This window comes from Antechinus flavipes, chromosome 2 (assembly GCF_016432865.1).
Source record: "Antechinus flavipes isolate AdamAnt ecotype Samford, QLD, Australia chromosome 2, AdamAnt_v2, whole genome shotgun sequence".
NCBI classification, from domain to species: domain Eukaryota; kingdom Metazoa; phylum Chordata; class Mammalia; order Dasyuromorphia; family Dasyuridae; genus Antechinus; species Antechinus flavipes.
In genome coordinates, this window is record NC_067399.1 from 332,575,372 (window position 1) to 332,599,272 (window position 23,901).

Below are 23,901 nucleotides of genomic sequence, written 5' to 3' on the forward strand. Positions count from 1 at the left end.
CTAGCTAATGGGAGCATCTGCTTTAGAGAACCAAGAACAAACTTGATGAAGAATCACTATTTTTAAGACAAAAGTATTGTGGCAACCAGGATCTGTGAATTACTTCTTTATCATATGTGCTCCCTAAGCATATGAAGCTTACTTTCCTTTGGACTCTGTGTATGTGGAAATTGTGATAGAGACTTTTGATGAATTTTTTATTAAAGCTTTACATTTTCAAAACATATGCCTAGTTTTCAATATTCACCCTTGCAAAATCTTGTGTTCCAAATTTTTTCCCTCCTTTCCCCCACTCCCTCCCCTAGATAGCAAGAAATCTATGTTAAACATGTGTAATTTTTCTATATATATTTCCACAATTATCATGCTGCACAAGAAAAATGAAATCAAAAAGGAAAAAAAAATGAGAAAGAAAACAAAATGCAAACAAACAACAATAACAAAAGTGAAAATACTATGTTGTGATCCACACTCAATCCCTACAATCCTCTCTCTGGTTGCAGATGGTTCTCTTCATCATAAAACCATTGGAACTGGTCTAAATCATCTCATTGTTGAAAAGAGCCACATCCATTAGAATTGATGATCATATAATCTTGTTGTTTCTGTACAATGTTCTCTTCATTCTATTCACTTCACTTAGCATCAGTTCATGTAAGTCTCTCCAGGCCCCTTTGAAATCTTGGTGAAAAATTTTAAACAAACTACTCAATGTTGTTGTTCATTTGTTTGCTGTTATTATTGTTCATCTTTCATTCTCAAAGAGGGCCAATGACAGAAGGGTGATGTCTTGACTTGCAAATTGAATTGGATTTAAATATGGCAGAGCAGTGCAATGTCACTACCCACTCTCTCCTCCAGAGTTACTGACTTAGTGGCAAGACATAGGTCAGGACAATTTGTGATGCGTCCACTACCCTATGTACTGCCTTAGTAAATTCTAAAACCTACTCAAAGCTGATTTCAAAATACAAACTGGGGGTGGGTGGTAGAGTCATACTGATGGGACTTTGAGCTCATGGAATTGAAGAATTATTCAAATACTTTTTAGGGTACCCACAGAACCCTGAGAGGAGATGCAGCCAAGCTTTGCCCCCCCCCATTATGAATAGAAGTGGGAGCTGGATAGAGATTCTTGTACCTTCCAAGGGTTACATAATATTATCAGTTCAATTCATTATATAGTCTATTAAGTTATCTAAAAGGCACTGTGTAAAATTGACAGAACAAAGAAAACCAATGTCAATCTTTGCTTTCAAGAAGCTTATATTCTAATGGCAAATAAAACTTTTTTTTTTTTGCTTTTTTACTGAGGCTGTTGAGGTTAAATGACTTCTAAGGAAGTTAAGAGGCAGAGTCGAGGAGTATATGCATTTAAATTCACTCCATTGTTGAGACCCCATAGATGATAGAAAGTAGCACTGCCAGAATTTCCTACTCCCCCATGTTTATTCATTTATTTTTGCAGGCATCAGAGAAGATATTTTGAGGATCCACTTCAAATCTCAATGATTATACAATCTCTGAGCCCAAAAAGCACAATCCCAGACTAAATTCCATAGAGGATTATGATGCCCTCTTCCTTTCTTTGTTCCTTTTTTTATCTTCCAATTTTCTTATCTTGAATGCCTTCATGAAGACTGCTAATGACTGTCCCATTATTCCTACATCCTTCACCTCTCCTATTCAGTTAAATTTTTCCATTCCATTTTTTTTTTAATATTAGGAAGAGGATGGGAACCAGTAGGTTAGGTAAATTTACACACGATATGAAAGACTGATAGTCTTCTATCATCCTTCCAGTTCCAGAAACTCGTTTGTAGGCACAGAGTATTTGCATATATTGCAGGATACTCATTAACACAAAAGCTTCTCTAATTGGTGGAATTCCAGGCAGCATGACAGTAATATATTTCCAACACTGGAGGACAGCTATTTTGGACAAGGGCTGTGTTCCAAAGGCATTTTTAATTATACTTCTGATGCTACTCTGACACTTTATAAGGCAGGTTCTGGGCTTCTCCTTTGAAGTCCTAGAGCTTTCTTTGAGTAATGTGCCGGTCAGAGGTAGTACATAGGAAACAGGTTTGACACAGGCTGAGAAACCTGGTCCTAAATGTATTTTTCTGGAGATGTGAGAATAGTGAAAGAGAATGTCAGAAGCAAGATCTGATTTGCTTCCATGACAACCCCTACAATTCATATCTATTTTCTTTTCTCAGATACATTGAAGTGAAGGGTTGGAAAGAGGAAAGGGAAGCACTTTTTGGTGATAGTGGTATTTCTAACAGCTAGTATTGTAATAGCTTCTGGCCCTTTGCCAATTTTCATTGGACCATCCAAGGTATTGTGAGTAATAAAAATAGCTAACATTAATATAGCACTTAAAGGTTGGCAAAACACATTGTGTATATCATCTTATTTGATCCTAACAGCAGCTTTGTGAGGTAGATTCTATTATTATCCCCATTTTCCAGATGAAGGACTGAGGTTATGTGGCCTGCTCAGGGTCACAGTGCTATTATGGTATCTGAGATAAAATTCAAGCTCTGGTCTTCTTGACTCAGCCCAGAACTCTATCCATTATGCAAGCTAATTAGTGATATTGGTCACATTTTACAGATGGAAGATTGAGGGTTACAGAGGTGATATACTCAAGCAAGTAATAGACCTGTTGAAACTAGCTTGCGCTCTCTCTCTCTCTCTCTCTCTCCTCTCTCTCTCTCTCTCTCCTATCTTCCTCTCTCTTTTTTTTCTGACCCTCTCTTCTTTATCACTATTTCTTTGTTTCTCTCTCTTATTGTGCTTGTCACTATCTCAGTCTGCTTCTATTTGTCTCATCCTCCAGCTCTTTGTCTCTTGATCTCTATTTCTTTCTCCTATATTTTGGAGGTTTATAAACGCCAGATTCTACAACTTGTCTCCTCCTGACTACAGGAGAATGTATCTCTTCCCTTCCTCTTTTTACTTTCTTAACAATCCTCACTTCTACCCTCCTTCCCTATTTCTCCCTGCTTCAGTGCATGGGACAAATTACCCAAACTGAGCCTTCCCTGAACTGTGCCTCTCCTTCCCAGGCTTGACAGCAAGACTCCCTGGAGACAAACTCTCTAGACCAGGAACTGACTCTAAGGGCCTCGGAGGCGCCGCTGGGGCCGGGCATGTGGTAGAGTCGATACACTATGAGATTTTCCCAGAGGATGGCTTTGAATCCTGCACTTCATTCGGGAGCCCTGATGAGACTGGAGAGTAGATACCTCTTGTCTCCACTTAAAGGTGGAGGGAAAAATCCCACACCTCTATTTAGGGTGCTTGACTAAAGAAACAGTAGGTTTTTTAAACTACTTTGTTAAGCCAAATACTTCTGTTATTAGATCGTCTAGAAAGAATGTACGTTTCGCACACTTCTTTCTTTCTCTATCCTTTTTTCCCACCAGATCCCTGAATTGAAAAAAAAAATTGGCCCCAAGTTAGATTTAAATATTCAAGCCCTCCCTCCATCTCATCTCCAACTTCCCGCTTTTCAGCTTTAAATTTCCTCATCGTCCTAGGCTGTCACTACCTTTACTCCTATTTCTGCCTTTTTCTTCCCATGCTCCACCCGCTGTTTCCTGCCTCAGTTCTACTCGGATACCCCAGGCCAAAAAATCAAACCTACACAAGTTGCTTCTGAGATGCTGAGGGGCGTCATCACCTCCTAGCAACTCTCTTAGCAACGGGGTAACATCTGCTCCTTCTAGTCCAATACGAGAAGAGATACAGCTGGGCGTCCGCCTCCTGCTCTAAGGGAGGGGAGGTGAGTTCGGCTTCAGTGACTGAAAGAACCTGCAGGAGCCAAGGGCTGTGAGTCCCGCTGCTGGTATTGCTGCTGCTGTCGCTGCCGCTCTGCCCTCCACTGCTGTTGCTGAGACTGAACTGCTGCTCTCTTTTCAAGTCAGCGGGAAGAGCAAGAGCCCCAATTGAAACAAGGCTACAGAGTGCAAACGCAAAACATAAGGAGAGCACCTACATCTTTGCAAAACAGGTGGACATATCTGACTCCTGGTTGGTGACTCTTGCTTGCAAGGTATGTCAGTCCACTCCTTATCGCTCTCTGCTCTCTAGATATTATTATCTTTGACTTAGTCAAACCACTGTTTGGTTTGCTAGGAGAGCTAGGGATGCTGTCTGGGACCTCTGCTGGAAAGTCAGAGCTTCTCTGTTGTATAGAGAGCTATTCTGTTTGTAAATAGCCAAGACTGGTTTATGTTAAGAACTCTCTATGTCATTGTTAGGTTTGATTTTGGAAGAAGTTTTTTTCCTTTTCCTTTTTAAAAAAATCCCCTCTCCCTCCACCAACCCGTCTGACTTTGCAGCGCTGTCTGTGTGTGCTGTAGGGAGATTCAAGACAGCCAACAACCCCTGGAATGCATACAGGTCATTCTGAAATAACAGAATGTAGCCCCAATCTGATTTAGCAGCTATGTTTGGTTTAAATGCATGTTACAATCATGGTCCTGCTCTGGAATGGGTCCATTTGGCTTGGAGCACCTTTTCACTGTTACTTAAGCCCTTGAAAGTAACCATAGTAACTTACCTCTCTTTTTGATGGGATCCTCCTTATTGGCTGCCTATTTTCCTCTTGGAGAGATCATCTCTCTAAATATAGAAGATGATATCAGTAAGCATTCATCTACATAGAAATTGTCCAGTTAAGTACCATACATTTTAATTAAAGACTATATTCAATGAAAATCATTTTATATTATGCTTCTTATCAGAAATATATAACTTTTTATATTGGAGGTAAAATCTTAGACTTCATTTTTTTACATTTCATATTCAGAAATTATGCAAAACATGCATACTTGATATCACATTACAACTTAAAAGTAATTTTGATTAAAGTTGAGTATACAATTGTGATTAATTAAAGATTTCAGACCAGCATAAACTATATCACAAGGAAATGTTTGCTGAAATTTCATAATCTCTAATTCCAGATGGATTACAGAAGGTGAAGGTTTTGAATATAAATTCACATAAGCTATGTTCCTTGTATTTGCAGCTAAATTGGGGAAATATTAGAGTTTCTGAATATCAATCATAAATCCAAAGATTACATTAGTAAGTGTCTTGTCTTAATGTCAATATATACACCGACTCTGTCAAATGTGACTTGTGTCTGTCTCCTTGTTCTATGATGCCAGGTAACAGTCCAGCAGACTTATACTGTCAGAAATGCTGGCTGTGCAAAGGGGAACTCTTACAAGATTTTCTGAAGCCATCCTAGAAACACATTTTACAGATTGATTCAGCATTACCAGGTAATTACTAGCATAAAAGAAATTTCTGTTTAAATATGTATCAAGAGAAATAAATGCTAATGTAGCATTACCATAACTTTTAAGATCAATACGAGGGGTTGTTTATGTAATTTAGAGGATTGCTGGGTAGAAGTCAATAAAGATTTTCTCTAGAAAAGACATTTGTGGTCTTGCAAATTTCCCCTATAAACCTGGAGTGTTTAGAGATGGCTATGTAACAGAGTATATCATCTTTAGCAGCTTGTAAAGGAAGCCAGCTATCACATTGACAAACACTTATTTGTAGGAACCAAAGAAAATAATTGAAAAGGATAATAAAGTGAAATTATGAGATTTAAAGAGCTTGCAAAATTAAATTTTGGGTAGAATTTAATCTGCATCAAAATCAGATGCTGATGTTTAGAAGACACAAAGCAATCTTAAACTATGTTCAGTTTTCAAAGGTCCCTAAAGATTTTGAATTCAATTTAAGCCTTTACCATGATAGATGTAATGGTAAACCAATCCACTTTGCCAAGAAAACTCCAAATGGGGTCAGAGAGAGTCAAATCTAAATAAAATGACTGAACATCATCATCATCATCATCATCATCATCATCACCACCACCACCACCACTACTACTACCACCACCACCACCATCACCACTACCACAACATATGTTATGTATCCATGGCCACTACTTACACATTGGCAAAAGCACATTGAATTACAGAGAACTCCTAGGAATGATGTGGTATCACTACTCCCACCCACTCACCAATGCTATTTAAAAAAGGATAAAAACTCCTACCTTCCTTTCTCCAGAGAAAAATATATTCTTCCCAGAATATATTTCAAAATTAATTCTGGTTTGGTGGGGAAAAAAAGTTGAATAATTTTGAATGATGTTGAAAGAGGCATGGGAGGTATTTGGAACTATCCATAGTCCTGGCTGATACAAAATCTCTAGAGCATTTTTTTATTTAAATAACTAACATTTGTCATTCAATTGCACAAGAAATCTTTGACAGTTTGGTTGGTTTATTAGCTTTAAATTTTTCTCCATGGTCCCTATTATACTTTATAGTAAAGGAGGAATCCAAGGAGACATATGGTTTACTGTAATCAGTCTTAAAGTGTTTGTAATGTTCATATTCTAGGCAGAGCTTTGCTCATGCTATCAATTTGAGAAAAGTTTGAGTGACCTAGTCATGATTAGTGGTTCATTTATATGCATTAGTTTCATACATTAGTAATTTATATGCATCCTGTCTCTTATATAATATGCATAGACATTAAGATCACTCTATGCCCTTTAATTTATGTGAGTCTGCCCTTTCATTGAGACTATTGTTGCAATCAAAAAGGTCAAATGAAAGAGGTTCTTGAATTTCAATTTTGATTCTATCATAAATACACATTTCCCAGGTTAGTTTAGATGGACAATGTCATTTCCCATTTTGTACATCAGAAAACATTAGTGTAGGATCTGATTGAGTCAGGAAAAAAGACACTGATGAAGTTATGACATGAGATTAAAGTCGTTGAGATCTTGATGAAATTAAAATTAGAAGCAGTAGAGTGAATCTATTCTTCTTCACTAATCTACATTTAAGGAGCTAATAATTCTTCTTATTCTAATGGGAGCTACTCTGCAGCTCTCTTGAGGGGCATGAAATACACAGATGTGGTATTTGAGTGAATAGGGAACTGGGATGAAAGCAATATTCAAATTTTAGTCTTTTTTTTTTCCAAACAATAATTTGTCACATTTTATGCGAGTGCAAAATATGAGTTACGGGATGTATCTGAATAAAAAACCCAAGATGCTGATGTAGTTTTGGTTAAAACCGAGAGTCATAGTGGTGACTTGTGATAATAACCTATACACAGAAATTTCAAAAGTAATTTTGAAATTAAAGAATAACTAATTCAAAATAGGATTATTTGCTTAAAACATTAAACTTCATAAATATGGCTAAATTGAAAATTAAAGATTAACACGTTGGAAGGAGGAATAAATTCAGATAATAAGTTCTAGTACAGAGGGCAATGTACCTTTGCAATCTCAAGTAGCCAAAAGCTTTTTAAAATTTCCTTGTCTTAAATGGGTTTTCTTTCCAAATGATGCCTTTGCATTTCATCTAATGATCTCTTTTCCCCAATGTGGTATTCTCTTCTTTTTTTCTAAAATAGAATCATTCTACCAACTTGATTATTTTTGCATATTTATCTTCTATTTTATTCAGTTTTTATTAGAGTATCTTAAATGGCATAGATACATGCAGATTTTGTGACTAGTGAAAAGAATTAGGGCCCATGGGACTAAAATTCTGTCTTGATACTTTGGTATGGCTTCTTGGAAATTGTTTTACTTCTCAGTGCCTTCCTTTTTTTCATATGGAAAAGTGGAATAAAAATATCTGCAAATTTACCAGTTTAGCCTAAGTTTTTTTTTTTTTAAGAAATTTAAAAATAGAGTACTTCTAACTCTTCTGAAGGAATGTACCATGTATATAATAATAATAATAATAATAATAATAATAGTAAAAACTATTATTTCACTCCAGGTGAGTTCTATCTTGGCTTGACTTTATCCTCTTCTCCTACCCCTAATTGAATTTATCTTTAAAATGTGATTTTCTACTATAAGACTATAAGTTGTAGAGAAGATTCTTATCTACTTTGGTAGAAAGAGTTTCTCTTTCTGAGTTTTCTATAGCAATGATAATTTTATTAAGTTTTTTTTTGGCTGCCATGAAACTGGCCTTAGATGCATTTTATCCTTCTTTTCTCAGATGCCAAAATATTTCTTACGTGGAGCACGTGTGAAACATTGAAGAGATATAGAGTTTCAATAAGATACTGCCCTTCTCCATTTTATTTTGTTTCATGTTTTCTTTTGTTTTCTCATATTTTAGCTTCTGTTCTTCATTTGAAATTGTGTTCATAGAATAGTTCTTTCCAGAACTCTTAGATATATTGGATAGATCTTATTTTGTGCTATTCCTTTTCTTTTGGATGCTAGTTTGATCATGAACTCAATAAACTTTTTTCGTATTAAGCTTCATCTTTTGTCTCAGTCACTGTCTTCTGTGCCAGTCTGCTGGATGGTCCATTTTTTTCTGACATCAATTGGTCTTTGTCTTCCTTTCCATCAATATTCCCCAATGAGGACTTGTTTTCCTTACTTGCTATTTCCCTGGCAGGTTCCATATTGTAGATTATACTTGTGTCAAGCCTCTTGCATGATATCCTATGTTCATCAGCACCCAGATGCTAACTTTACTATCTTCTGCTGGGAATCCCAATTATATAGAAAGTATATGGCAATGCCATGTCTCCCGGTGAACCACATATGGGGACTAGTTCCATTATTTTCTCCTGGTTTATTAGGCTAGGACTGAAGTTTGAGTTTGGTTCTCTATTTTTTGAAGTTTTCATTGATTTAGCTCACTTGAACTTTACTTGTGGGAGTTTTGTTGACATGGCTCCTCTTTCTTTTCATACTGCTCTTTTTGTGTAATTTTGACATGGATATAGAAACCTACTTTGATTTCTTTTTAGTTTTCTTTATCATTGGTCTTTTGGAGGTTCTTTTCAGAAATTTTCTAAGTTTTTTGTAGGAGAGTTAGGCTCATATAATTTTTCAAATTGACATCTCAATAAGAAGTTCAATAGTTTATATAATTTATCACTAGATTTCTATATCTAATTTGTGATTTTTATGGCAGCTTTATGAAATAGGTAGAACAAGTAACAATTGTATTGTATAGATGAGTAAACTGTTCATAATGGTAAATTTTCTTTCCCTATGCTATGTAGCATAGAAGCCAGTCTAGGAATTGAACCAAAAAGGTTCCAAAAGACAGAGTCCTGACTTGAATTAAGAAGGACTTTTGACTCTTAAATCCAGTGGTATTTTCATTATTATAATATTGTCTAGGAACACTTGTGAAAAATCCTAGACTACATACTTCACATCAATATAGGATATAACTCTGCTGAGTGGCATAGGATCTGGTGTCAGAAATAAATTTTTATATTTTGGAAGATCCATAATGTTGCTGGTGGCTATTTATTCCATTTTGTATATTGTAAATAGTTCATTCCTTAGTATTAATCTTCCAGAGGTTGCATGGCTGCCTCAAACCCATGCATTTGAAGGGCTGCCTTTTAGTAAGAAGCATCTCTGAACTTAGTTAGGTCTGGTCCTCAGATGGTACATATCAAGTTTTTATCAAGTCCATATTCAAAGTTTTTGTAGCATGTTATGGTCCACCAGAGCTTATGCTTCACAAGCATAACTTTTTAGAATCCAAGTCTATCTAATGCTATGATGAGATTTTAGAGAATGACTTTATCACCAAACAGTATCATTTCTTATATAGATAGGAAGACTCATTTTCCCGAGTTCAAATTCATCCTCAGATGCTTACTAGTTCTATGACCCTGAACAAGTCACTTAATCCTATTTGCCTTAGTTTCCTCATTTGTAAGATGAGCTGGAAAAGGAAATGACAAAATATTCTAGTATCTTTGCCAAGAAACCCCCCCTAAATGGGGTTATGATGAGTCAGATATAACTGAAAAACTATTGAACTGGGATCTTAAGTCAAAAGAACAGAAACCATTCTAGAAGGTCACACCAATGTATTTAAAGTAAAGCAGCCAAATTGTGGCATGCTGGGAAATAGCAACAACTAACAGATTCTCTTGGCACCCAGAAATCACAGATGGGACGTCTCTTTCTGAACAAAAACATTATGGAGACCAAAGTGCCTACATTTACAGCAGCTTTTCACAAACGAAAGCACATTTTGAAGATGTAGAAAGGGCTATGAGTCATTCTTTATTTCTCTTTTTTTCCAGGCTCTTCTCTTTAATAATACTGTGAATTATTTCATCTTTGAACACCAAGGAAAACCTATAGTACCTGGGAAGCTGAGGCCCAGGGATGTCAACTGATTTGTTCAAGGTACCATAGCAACAAATATGTTGTGCATCTGTCATTAGACTCTGTGTTTTTTTCTCTCTGTGTTAGAGGTGTCTTTGTCAAGGGATGATGTTACTATTCTATCAAAAATGCATTGATATAATATTTGGCGATTATTTTTTCTTAACATATTGCTCCAATCTATTTGCCAAAGTCATTCCTTTGCACAACACTAATAATATTTTAATGTTTCCTAAACAGAAACAGTAGCATATGAAAGAGTATTGCATATAATCTAAAGTTGGAAGGGGGATTATAAATCTAGATGAAACCTTTCATTTTATAGATGGTGGAACTGAGATCTGTCCAATTAAGCAAATAAGCAATAATCAAAATAATCTGTCCAAAATTAAGTGCACAATAAGTCAGAGCTAATGTTTAACCACAGATTTTCTCATCACAACTACAGATTTCCACTCTACCATAAAAAAAGATTACTATATGAACAACATCTTTGAATCAAGAGTTATCTGTTTGTTCTTGGAGGCTCTGATGACAGTAATAGGTTTTCTCCTTGTTAGATCAATTCTAGCACATTGCTTATTGAAATATTATTAATAAAACTACTAGAGATAATCTGCAAAGCACCTGTTGTTGCATCATTTTTTTTACATGCTCGAAAACTGTCAGATTATGTCCTAAGTGAAGAGAAGCCCCTTGGAGAAAATGGTAGATTCGGAGTGAGAGATACTTTATGTGTACAAATTATGTCAGACAAATAACTTTAGCTTTTCAGGCCCCAGTTATTTCATCTGTATAATGAAATGACTGGACTATATGACACTTTAGAGTCATTTCCAACTTTAAAACTATAATAAGACCTAAGCTAGTGAAAGCCAGCTAATGGAATTTCCCATGGCATCCAGCTGGCAAACCAGAAGATAATCACCAAAATTATAAGGAGATAAATTTAGATGAAGCAAGTTCTTATAGTTCTCTTTGCTTAACTCTGCCTAAAATAAATACCTCATTTAAAAAAATATGATTTAACATTTACAAAGTCCTTTCTTTAAACATCTGTGTGTGTTTGAGTATTATAACTCCCACCAAGAAGATAAGGAAATTGAGATTTAGAAGAATTAATTTTTTTGCCTAAAAGTTATTTCACTAGTAAATATGGGAATTAAGTTTTGAACCTAAATTTTATTTTATGATTTCACATTTAGTATTCTTTTTTTGCATACCAATGGAATCTAAATTTTTTTTATATCCTTAGCAATTAAATTGCTAAATTTTGATTATCCTTAGCAATTAAAAATTTTATGCTCCCAAATTCCATCCATCCGTAAATGTATCTGTCTGTCTATTTCTATTAATAAATCTTATATAGCTCAATTACATATTAATGGGTAAAAAATACAGTACTTGTTAAATTTTACCTTCACCATAATAGGAAAAATTTATATCAAAAGATGCCAAAGCAACCACTATTATGAATGCTCATCTCCTAGAGGCTATCACTTTTATTTATGTGATAACTTTTCTGATAATCTCCTACTACCAATGCTGAGAAGGATTTCAAAATCACCTCATCACAATTAGAAGTAGGAATTTTGGATCACAACTGTCTTCTGAGCTAGAAAGATCTAGGTTTAAGTTTACTTTGACATCTTCTGGTCAAATGAGTTTGGACAAATTATTTGCTTTTGAAGTATTGTAGGCAATTCTCTTAACACCAACTTGCATTGGTAAAAGCAGTTTACTTATCCATATGTTCCTTATATCACTGACCTCATAAACTCAGTTCCAGTTTCTAAATTATGTAAATGTAGTAACACACAAATATATGTACATATATATTATAAAATATTATACAAATAGGAAATTTAGGAAAGTGAAGTAATGAAATAAATATCTTAAATATATATTTTTATTTTATTTACTGATGGTACAAAAACACTTTTCTTCTTCTTGCTAAACCCGTAACATTAATAGTTTTGATAATTACTGCCTTATAATACAGTTTAAGATCTGATAAATATCTTTACATTTTTTTCCCTGGGTGTGGAGGAGAAACTCTCTCTGCAGATTAAAGCCCTTCTTAGGATACAGGGGGAATAATACATATATCACTTCATATGGTGCTATATGTTGTGTTTTGATATAAAAAATCCCTATCTCCTTGCCTTGAGTAGCAGGATCTATTTCATTATCTATTCACTTCTATTTATTATTGATTATTTTTGTCATTATTTATAGTTTGAAGTTCTTTTAGAAGCTGTTTAGGCACAAATTAGAATTAGGCTAATAAGTTTCATCATATACCAAATTAAAATTAATATATAACTTGAATGTGATAGGTTATAGAATAGAAAATTAGAAGAGAAAGAGAACAATATTTTCTGCCATAATAGCGGGAGAATTCTTGACAAAATCAAGGGAAAGAAGAAATCTTTGATTGCCTCTGTGATTTAAAAAAATATTTTCCTAAGAATAAAATCAATAAAGAAATTTTGAAGAACAATTGTAAAGGAAATATTTTCTTAATGAAATATCACTAATAACGGTTGCACAGTCAAAATATAAAACAAACTGGTACAAATAAGTAACAGCAAGGGCTATTGACCAATAGTAGTCAAAGTATTTGACCAAACAATTTTCATCAATAAAAGCCTAGTTTTTAAAAGTTCTGCTAGTCACAATAGATATGCTGTTATTAACTAATATACAGGTTATAAAATATACTTAAGATGAGGTTTCATTGTTACCTACAGTGTATGACAATCCATATTTCAAATAACTGATAGTTTTGCACATTTTGATCAAATTCTTTAATCAACAGTTTATTTGCAGGAATCTTTGTATGGAATACTTCTATTTTGTGAGGGTTAGTTTAATTAAAATAGAATATGTAAATATACTTAACTCAGAACATGTAAAGTATATTGAGAATGAGTGTATAAATAAGAACCATATTACTATTAAGCTCCATAGTGTAGAAATTCTATATTTCCCTCATTACACTTCATATATCATATTTGACATCCTTCCCTTTGTTGACATATGCACCAAGAACTAATGCCAATATCAAGGGAGTGATTGTATGTTTAATTATTAGTAAATTTATTATAATTTATTATTTTTAGATAAAAATTGAAACAGAACTTTTAATGCTTGCTCTCACGAATCATGAAATATATATCTTGATGTTCACACACATACACAGACACACACACACAATCCCTTCAAAGAGCACTCAATTATACTATGCTATCTTAATGTAAAGTGATACTTAACTTTCATTCTGCCATTAGATCTGAGGAAACAACCACTCAGTTTGGAAAAATAAAGTTCTTGAATTTTTTTACTCACTTTTGATATTTATTGAAAACCATGCTAAGTTGCTTTTAGTTTTTTCTTTTTTGTGGGGATGATATTGATAAGAGAGATTGTATATGAATTTAATGAGATAACTGATTGGGGTAACTTCTTCAATATCTAGATTTATTTCTAACATTTCTTCCAAATGTTTGCAGAAATCTACAAAAAAACCTATAAAATATCACTTCTTTAAGTCATTTAAGCAGAAAGATTCATAGACTATCAAAATGGCATGAATTACCATATCTTAGTGTTGATTTTGTGTGTATATATGTGTATACATATACACATATATACACACAAACACATAAATCTATATCTATATCCATATATATATATATATACACACACATAAATCTATATCTATATCCCTATATAAGTTTATATATATACACACATATCTATATCTATATCTCTATAAAAGTTTATATATATAAAAAACTTTACAGTTATTTCCCTGGGTGTGGAGGAGAAACTCTCTCTGCAGATTAAAGCCCTTCTTAGGATACAGGGGGAATAATACATATATCACTTCATATGGTGCTATATGTTGTGTTTTGATATAAAAAATCCCTATCTCCTTGCCTTGAGTAGCAGGATCTATTTCATTATCTATTCACTTCTATTTATTATTGATTATTTTTGTCATTATTTATAGTTTGAAGTTCTTTTAGAAGCTGTTTAGGCACAAATTAGAATTAGGCTAATAAGTTTCATCATATACCAAATTAAAATTAATATATAACTTGAATGTGATAGGTTATAGAATAGAAAATTAGAAGAGAAAGAGAACAATATTTTCTGCCATAATAGCGGGAGAATTCTTGACAAAATCAAGGGAAAGAAGAAATCTTTGATTGCCTCTGTGATTTAAAAAAATATTTTCCTAAGAATAAAATCAATAAAGAAATTTTGAAGAACAATTGTAAAGGAAATATTTTCTTAATGAAATATCACTAATAACGGTTGCACAGTCAAAATATAAAACAAACTGGTACAAATAAGTAACAGCAAGGGCTATTGACCAATAGTAGTCAAAGTATTTGACCAAACAATTTTCCAAATTGAAAAAAATCTGTATGTAGCTATAGCATTCTCTTTTTAGGCTAAGAAAACTTCTGTTCACACTCGTGAGTCAGGTGTTCAGAGCTTAGCTGCCTTTAACCACTCTTGATCAGAGATAACTCTGTGAGGTTTTTTGTTACTATTGTTCATGAATCTTTATGAGTGTGTTTTCTCCAAATTATCAGTCAATAATCTCAATTAATTTTTAGTAAAGGCATTTATTAAGTGAAATAATATGAACAGTTTGTAAACCTCCCTTCTTACTTCACTCTCCAAACCCAGAGATATAGTCTCTTCTTTGCATTTACAAGGTCTGTATAAAAAGTAGGCTTAAACTTCATGTACAATGGTGATGAGGCAAATGTGCAGAAAACAGGTAGAAAATGAGTGCCTCTCAATTTTTGGACATAGAAATCCTTTTTTCCTTTATAGAGTACTAATGAAATGCCATTTATGTGTAGTTCTTTGATGGGCTTTGAAAACTTTTCAGAATCCATAGCCGCTCTTCAATCCTTTGGGAAAGGTAATAATTCCTAAAGTTATAACCAATCCTCTTTCTAGGTCCATATAAAGATGTTACCAATCATTAGCCATACCCATTCCATTGGCCACTGTCACCATGTTCAAAGACTGTTTGGGGTTTCTGATTATCCTAGGTTCATAAGGCTGCCTAGAAACTTTCCTCTCAAAATATACATGCACCTAAGGTCACAAAAGAATAAATTTAAAAGAAACAGTGGTGTAAATATTTATGACCACAGTTGTTTGAATGGGACAACGTGATGATTACCATTCCTTTACCCAGAAGCTCATATCACTTCTGTCTTTCACAAATGAAAATAGACTGAGATACTTGGGTTCCAACTGTTGTATGCACACTTAACTCCACCTCAATCATACACAGGTCATTGTTTCTTCTGTTTCTAGAATTGATTAAAAGACATTGTATCATCATATATATCAAATCTGAGACATCATAACCAGGAACTGACACACAAAAGTTTCACAGGATCTAGCATTAGACATAATATCTGCACAGGCTTCTGGAAATGGGCCCTCCTTAAACAATCTTTACACTCATAACCTTGTTCAAGTCACTTAAAGTAAAAACTATGAAAATTAAAACTTTGGTTTCATCACAGTCTATGCAAATTGTCAAAGATGAAAAAATAATAGTCAATAATGAAAATCTATGGAAATACATACCAACTAAAATTTTATTGACTGTACTCAAAGTAGCTCAATTCTCTTGGATTTCTTTTTGGAATTGTAAAAAAACGAAAAAAAATTAAACTATTCATACCATTTTATCTAGTTATTGCTTTACTGGGTATATACCCCAAAGAATTCAAGCACAGAAACAAAATACACTATTTTCCAAAATGTTTATAGTAGCAAACTCTTTGTGGCAGCAAATAACCAGGAACAACGACAAAACTATGGTGTATGACTATGAATCTTCACTTAGAAATGATGAATATGAGGAAGTCAAAGCGATGTGGGAAGATTTTCATTAACTAATATAAAATGAAGAACAAAGAAATGAGAACAATAGACATAGTTATAGTAATATCAGTGAAAAGATCTTTAAAAGAAGTTGAACACTAGATTCAAGATAAGACCAGCAAAAGCTTTGGGAGGAAAAAAAGATAACAAAATACAAATCTTCCCTCATAGAAGGAAGGTGGGGAATTATTAAGAAAGAATCTTGTATACATTGCCAGAAAAGTTTTCTGTATGGGAAGTTTGTGCTTAGCTGTTTTTCTTTATTATAAAAAGGGTTCAGTCTGGAAGGCATGGGAATTAACTGTGATTTAAAGGCATTAGACATCAGTAAAACATTAAAGAGTTATTCATATCCTTTAATCACTTATTAATAAGGGAGTAGCTCTTGGTGCTACAGTTTTGTGTAAATCCCTTATATATCTTGGGTATCATACTTTTAATGGTGACATTTAAAGTAAATATTTTCCCCATTCAACTTTCTCAGTCTTATCTTCTTTGGTTTAACTCACACAGAAGTTTTTACATTTTATGTAGAGACAAATTTATATTTTATCTTTTGTGACCTTTTCTATCCCTTGTTTGGTTATGAATTTTTCTCCACTCAGTTGTAGAAGCTTTCTGATCTAGTTATTTTCTGATTTTTAAATAATGTCAATTTTTATATTCAGACCCTGTATCCATTTTGAATTTTTTGTGTTTCATGGCACAAGATCATAGAAACACAGAATTTGATAGTTGTGATGCACCTCAATGACCATCTAGGACAGCTAATATACAAAAATAATTCCCACTTTAACTTTGCTTCAAGACTGTCAACAGGGTTCAACCCACTATCTCTTAATTGTTAGGGATATTTTTTGAATATCAAGGCCAAACTTGCTTTTTGTCAGTTTGTTTTTGTTATTACCCTTCATTCTTCCCTTTTGGAATCAACTAAAGTAAAAGTAATATCTCTTCCAAAATACAGACTTTCAATATTTGCAGACAGCAATTGTCCTTTTTTTTTCTCTAGGTTAAATATTCAAAGTTCCTAAAATTTATCCTGATATGACATGAACTTAAAGCCCTTTATCATCTTGGTGCTTTCCTCTGGATGCACTCCATTTTAATCAATGCCTTTTTAAAAGTGAGTACAATTGTAAAGATGTGGTTTGACAAGCACAGAATGTAGAGAAACTATCACCTCCTTATTTCTGGAAGCTGTCTCTTTTAATGTAGCTGAAGATCACATTAGCTTTTTTGGCTGCTACATAGCACTGCTGACTCATATTTAGATGCTGTTCTAAATTTAATTTCTAACAAATTGCTTCCCAGTTTTCCCAGAAGTTTTTGTCAACATGGGAGTTCTTCCCCTAGTAATTTATATTCTTGGGGTTATAAAACCTGGATTACTGGCTTTGATTGCTTCTGTTTCTTGATATGTGGTCTATCATATTGGTTTATCTATTTAAACCAGTACCAAGTTGTTTTGGTAACTACTGTTTTATAATATTATTGGAATTACCATTTGAATGCTATTTTCAAATCTACTTATCTTGTCCTACCTATCCTACCAAATCTTTCTGCTGACCTCCAATCTCAAATCTTTAATTGTTTTCCAGATATCTTGACTTGAATGTCCAGTAGACATATTAAATTCAACTCATTCAAAATGAAACTCATTATTTTTCCTCCTACAGCTTTACCCTCTTTTACTGTTCTTCTTATTATAGAAGACATCATAATTCCCCCAGTTTTTCAGGCTTTGATGTCACTATACTTTCCTGCCAGGACTGCCTGTGCATCTGCCAACCTCAAGTCATCCAATGCCAGACCATGCCTGGGATGCTCTCCCTTCTCATTTCATTATCTGGATTCCTTTTTAAGTCTCTACAAACATCCCATCTTTTACAGGAAATCTCTTTTAATTTCTCTTAATTATTTCATATGTATCTAGTATATAGATTGCTTTTATATATTTTTTTATCTTTGCTTATTTTCTCTCCTCCCCTTTATATTGTGAGCTCCACAAAGGTCTGGACAGTCCTTTGCCTCTTTTTCTTTCCTGTACTTAGAATGGTGCCTGATACATAGTGGGCACTTAATAAATGTTTACAGATTGATTGTAGGCCTGGTTATACTATTGTTCTACTCAAACCTTTAACCATTATTTCCTTTGAAATTATAGGTCTTTTGTTGCTCCAAGTGAATTCTATTTTTACTTTTTCCAGTTCCATAAGATACTCCCTAGGAATTTGATGGTGGCTCTAAATATATAAATAGTATTAAATATATAAATTAATATATGCACATTATTTTATTATTTATGTGATTACATAGCATTATATTATATTTATATCAAAAATAAAAATATCTCATTTTTATTGTATTGGTGTGGGCCAACTATAGGCAGTGAAGAACTCTTAATTATTTGCCTTCATGTATATCTATAAGAAGAGAGTAGGATATATATGTATGTATGTGTATGTATAGATTATGCTTTATTTATAAAGAATAAAGAATATTTAATATGTCTTGCATATATATATGCAAGTTAATGACAAAATATGCATTTTTAATATTTTAGAGAGGCAGAGACAGAGAGAGAACAAAATATGACCACTTCAATTTTATAGACAACATGAAAGAAAGGATTTATTAATTTTGACATGAGTCTATATGCCTGATTCTTAGTCATCAATCACTTTGAAGACACCCAAGTTACTGAGAACCAATCAGAAGAGTCTCATGTGTTTACTTAGCGAAATACCAGTGCTCTTGTCTATCTCCATAGGAGGTGCCTTTCTGATGCCTTTATACAAAGGGGCACACACTGTAATCTCATCAAATTGATAATGTTATTCACAAAATTTATTAAAGACTTACTTTACCAACTTCTCCCCTTCCTTTAACCTGTTCCAGTTCATTGATTTTTATATTTTCTTCTTATGTAGATATAGATATCTCTTTAAGAATTATTCCTTTGACTATAATTTTTGTCATGTTTTCTCATTGTTTTAATTTTTAAATATAATTATTTATTGCTTCTATTGAGAATTCTTTGACTCATTCAGATTGTCATTAATTTAATGCCCATTTAGCACTCTAATTTATTGATATTTTGTTGCAATCATTTTTGCCTTGTGCTCTATAAAGTGTGCTAATTATTTCTGATTTTTATGTGTTTATTACTTTTTATGCCTTAGCACATGGCTAAATTCTGTCACGTATTGGGCACATGGAAAAAAAATTGCTTATATATATGCATATTAAAAATCATCTGTTAGATCTTTGACAATTAAATTGTACCAGGTGTATGCACACACACACACACACACACACACACACACACACAGTGTATACACACACATACATATGTATTTTAGAATTTCCTTACAAAAGTGCTAGTTAATTCAATCTAATTTTTCTAATCATTCATTCAGTTCTGTACTTTTATTTTTGTTTATTTTTATATTGTGTTTATTTAGCTTTGAGAAAGGTATATTAAATTCTCAGGTTATTATTGTGTTACTCTCAAAGTGATTTTTGCAATTCACTTAGCTTTTATGTAAGGGATTCAATATCTATACTATTTAGTGACTATAGAATTTTATTGTTATTTCTTTCTTTGTCTGTGCTAGGTCCCTTTAAATAAAACATAGTCTCCCTATTTACTTATGTTGACACTATTGATTTTTATTGTTGCTATATCTGAAACACTTTTTAAAAAAGAATTGTTTGAAACATAATTTATTTTGCTCCATCCCCTTATTTTTACTCTATATGTTTCTTAATTTTAAAAATGTTTCTTGTATGCATCATTTTTTAAAATTTATTTTTCTTATTCATTCTTCCATTGTCTTTTTATTAGAGTTCTTCCTGTTTTCTTTTGTGCTTTATTAAATAGTAGCAGCAGGTCAGGAGTTCCCCTTTTCACTTCATAATTATCTTCCCCTCGGGAATCCAGGTTGCTCTACAATTGTCTTCTGTTTTATTTTTCTAGACTCTGCATCATTCTAATTCTTAGGCCTCATGCTACCCTGAGAGTCATGATTTACCTAAAACAATAAAAGAGGTTTTCAGAATTGCAGTCATCACTGAGAGATGCGGGGATTCACTTCACATCAAAGGGTCGCTCAGCCTTCCCAAAAAATGGGGTGCCTTTTGGAACTTTGCCAGAGATTCTACTCTCAGAGTTACTGCTTAAAAGTGCAGCAGTCTTGGAGGTCACAGGACTGCCTTAAGATGGCAGATTGGCACATTATAGCAAAAGATGCATTGTTAGATGGTGCAGGATATTCAGTTATACCAAATTTAAAATGAGGAGGTAGGACTAGAAGATTTCTATGGTTCATTCCAGTTTTAAATGTTTAATATTATGATACTCTTCAAAACATCTCTTTTTTCAAGCAGTATGGAAATTCTCTTCAGCATAGACAGTCGCCAAAAAAATTATGTGTTAGAACTTTGGCAATTAAATTCTCTAAACTGTACTGGGTTGTTGTTTGTTGACAGACCTATAGACATGACTTAGATAACCCAGGGTCATCTCCTTCTTGGCTTTTAGTGGGGGACTAGTAAATATTTGTAATTATAATATAAGGGAAACAGTGTATTATAATGGAAAAAAAAAACAGTGGCCTATGTACAAACCTAGAGATCTAGATTCCTTTGCTAGTTTTTCTATTGATTGTTCTTATAGTTTGAGACAGTTATTCAACCTCTCTAGGACTCAGTTCCCTAATCTCTTAAGAATTGAATAATATGTTCATAAAGGGCTTTAAAAGTTTAAAAGTTAATCAAGGACTAGATAATCTCTGATATATCTTTGAGTTTCTAAATATGCAACCATGTCATAGGTTCTGCAAACATTATTGAGAGATAGCAGTGTCATAGGACAAATTCCACTTCTGTGTTATCTTGAGAAAGCAACTTTATGTCTCAGTTTCAATTTCCTCATTTGTGGAAAGGGGGTACTAACAGTTGTACTTCTCTATCTCAAAGAGCTGTATATTTAAAATGATATAATGTTGAAAAAAATCGAGTCCCCTATCATTACACCATCTTACCCCTGTAACTAAATGATGTCTAAGATTCTTTAGAGTAGGACTTCTGAAAATTTTTCTACTTGCAACATCTGAGTATATAGGTATATAAAATAGATACATAAATGATAAATCATATTAAAACAATTCTTTGGTATACATATAATTTTATCATTTATTAAAGATGAAAGCAAATTTGCATCCTAATGAAAAATGTGCTTGTTTTTTATATAAGGAATTAAATCTTGTCAGACAATTGATATCTTTATGGTTGTCAAATTTTGTGTGACTCCCATATTCAGTATAGGGCTACAACCCACAGTGTAAGATTTTATGATTTACTAACTCAGCCATATGAACCTGATCTCTGGTATATTTAGGCTGAGAATGGAAAATATCCCTTAAAATTCAATGCCAGAATCAACTATTAAAACTGCAAGAAAGATGTTGTGGAATTTGTGCCAGCTGTGAAGATTTTTTTAGCATTCCAGCTGTCCTCAGGGATGCTCATCTGGACCATCATCTCCAGAAGTGTTTTCAGTGTCTTGCTCAGGTTGATAGGACAAGATGGGACTTTTGGCTCTTTGATGTGTGCTTTCAGGATTTAATTTCTTCAGTTCCATACCATCCCTGCTTGGATGCACTTAGATACATTCGTTAAATAGGAAATGTCTTCAGACAGAAGTTTGACCAGAAAAGGCTGGCATCATCATGTAATCTTGACTTGTGAAGTCACAATGCTTCTTGTAGTTGTCACTTATGAACTAGAGCAATATGTTTCTTTGACAGTTGCTTTCCAAAGATGCCATCCAGTTGGTTTTTTCCTGAATTTGCAAGGAAATGCCTTTCAACTAGTCATAATGTCCTGTACTTATAAGACCTGGTGCTAAAAAGCATCTTAAAGAAGCTCCTCTATAATGGAATGATAATACCTGTCCTTACTTATCTTGCAGGTTTGTATTGAGTCTCACACAGAATATAATCATTTACTACTTTGCAAACTTTGAGACACTACATAAATGTGTGCCATTATCATTAGTTCAGGCCTCCCATTTTATAGATCAGGGAACTGAAAGCCCCCAAATCCAAGGGACTCATTGAACATCACTTAGGAAGTAAATAGGAAAATTAGGTTTAGAACTTAGGTCTTTTGATAAGAGGTCAGTTCTCTCATGTGATTCTGCTTCCCTTTTCATAAATGGGAAAAAAACTAACAGAGTTTTAGTTAGTAGGTGGGAACAGGGATAATATTGACATCTCCAGCAAAATTGAGGCACTTCTCATTTTCCCAACTTTATCTCATGCTGTACATCTTTAATATTCATGTTCCACGGGATTATCAGTGAAAAATGAATATTCTGGTTCTGATAATCTTTGATGCTTTTTATTACAGAGAACTCTAAATGAAGAATGATTTTCATAATTTAGTTAAAATGCTTACTGACCTTGTCTGTGTGACAATAAAATAATCACTTGATTTAGTATGAAAAAAATTGAATTTATTATTTGTTCTGCTTCTAAATAGAACGATTGATTCATTAGATGATTTTTTTTTTACTTTTCACCTACCCTTTGTGATACAATGCTATGTTTATCTATTAAAATTATATTAAAAAATGAAAAAAAAAATCCTAAACCAACCCCTCCTTCATCTCCAAAAAGTTGTCTTTTGAGACCATAGAACCAAAAAAAAAAAAAAAAAAAAAAAAAAAAACCTAAATCCACCTGCTTGATTAAAGCTTCCTTCCTTCCTTCCTTCTTTCTTTCCTTCCTTCCTTCCATCCTTTACTTTCTCCTTTTTTCCTTCTTTTCTTTTTCCTTCCTTCCTTCCTTTTTTCCTTCCTTCCTTCCTTCCTTCCTTCCTTCCTTCCTTCCTTCCTTCCTTCCTTCCTTCTATCTTTCCTTCCTTCTTTCTTTCTTTCCTTCCTTCCTTTCCTCCCTTCTTTCTTTCTTTCCTTCCTTCCTTCATTCCCTTTTTGTCTTTAACTGTCATTCTCTGTGAAGATAAATGCTGTAGAATAAATAAAGGGAAGGAAAGAATGTAGTAAAAAAAAAAGATGATTTTTCACTTCAAGAGAGAGCTTCAATCGTAGAAATCATGCCTGATATTATAATGGGATCAAAGAACATTTAATTCATTGAGAGCTTATAGAAACCAGCACTTACTAGTTTTGAGTCAATTGAGAATGATCAATGCTACTTCTTTAGACATGAAAGCTATTAGTCACATTAGGCTGAAATTCTAAATTCCCTAAAATTCATGCTAACTCCTAACTTTAAAGCATCATTACTTGCCATTCCCTGTTACAACACAGAAAATTTGGAATGACTCACATACTTTTTTTATGCCTTTTCTAATGGCTTTTTAAAAATGACATAAGTACAAAAAGGTACCAGGGGAGAACCAGAAAGAAAACAAGAGAATTAAAAAAAGATGGATAGCAATTTGTGTTAAGATTTATTATATTTTCTTTTATGAAATTTCTTAATTAGTGTTTAAGGAAAGCCTCAAATACTATAAATTAAATTATTTGAACAGAGAGATAATTTCTTACTTGGATTAAATATATGTAAATACATACAATACACACAAATATAAACAATATGAAAATAGAATGCAATATATAAATATACTCAAAGACACAAAATACATTGACAACACTATATATGTGCATACATAATACATACAATGAAAATGAATTT

At 33.3% G+C, this 23,901-nt stretch overlaps 1 long non-coding RNA gene across 2 annotated transcripts in view; it reads left to right on the plus strand.

Annotated features, from left to right (window-relative positions):
* Positions 1–3,799: 3,799 nt before the first annotated feature.
* The window catches only part of LOC127549607 (uncharacterized), a 31,056-nt gene continuing 10,954 nt past the window's right edge, over positions 3,800–23,901 (plus strand). Inside the window, exons 1-3 of one of the 2 annotated variants that reach the window (XR_007950672.1) lie at positions 3,800–4,066; positions 5,190–5,306; positions 10,159–10,264. This is a non-coding gene — a long non-coding RNA (uncharacterized LOC127549607). The remainder of the gene's footprint in view (positions 4,067–5,189; positions 5,307–10,158; positions 10,265–23,901) is intronic. The other variant, XR_007950673.1, reaches the window with a different exon arrangement.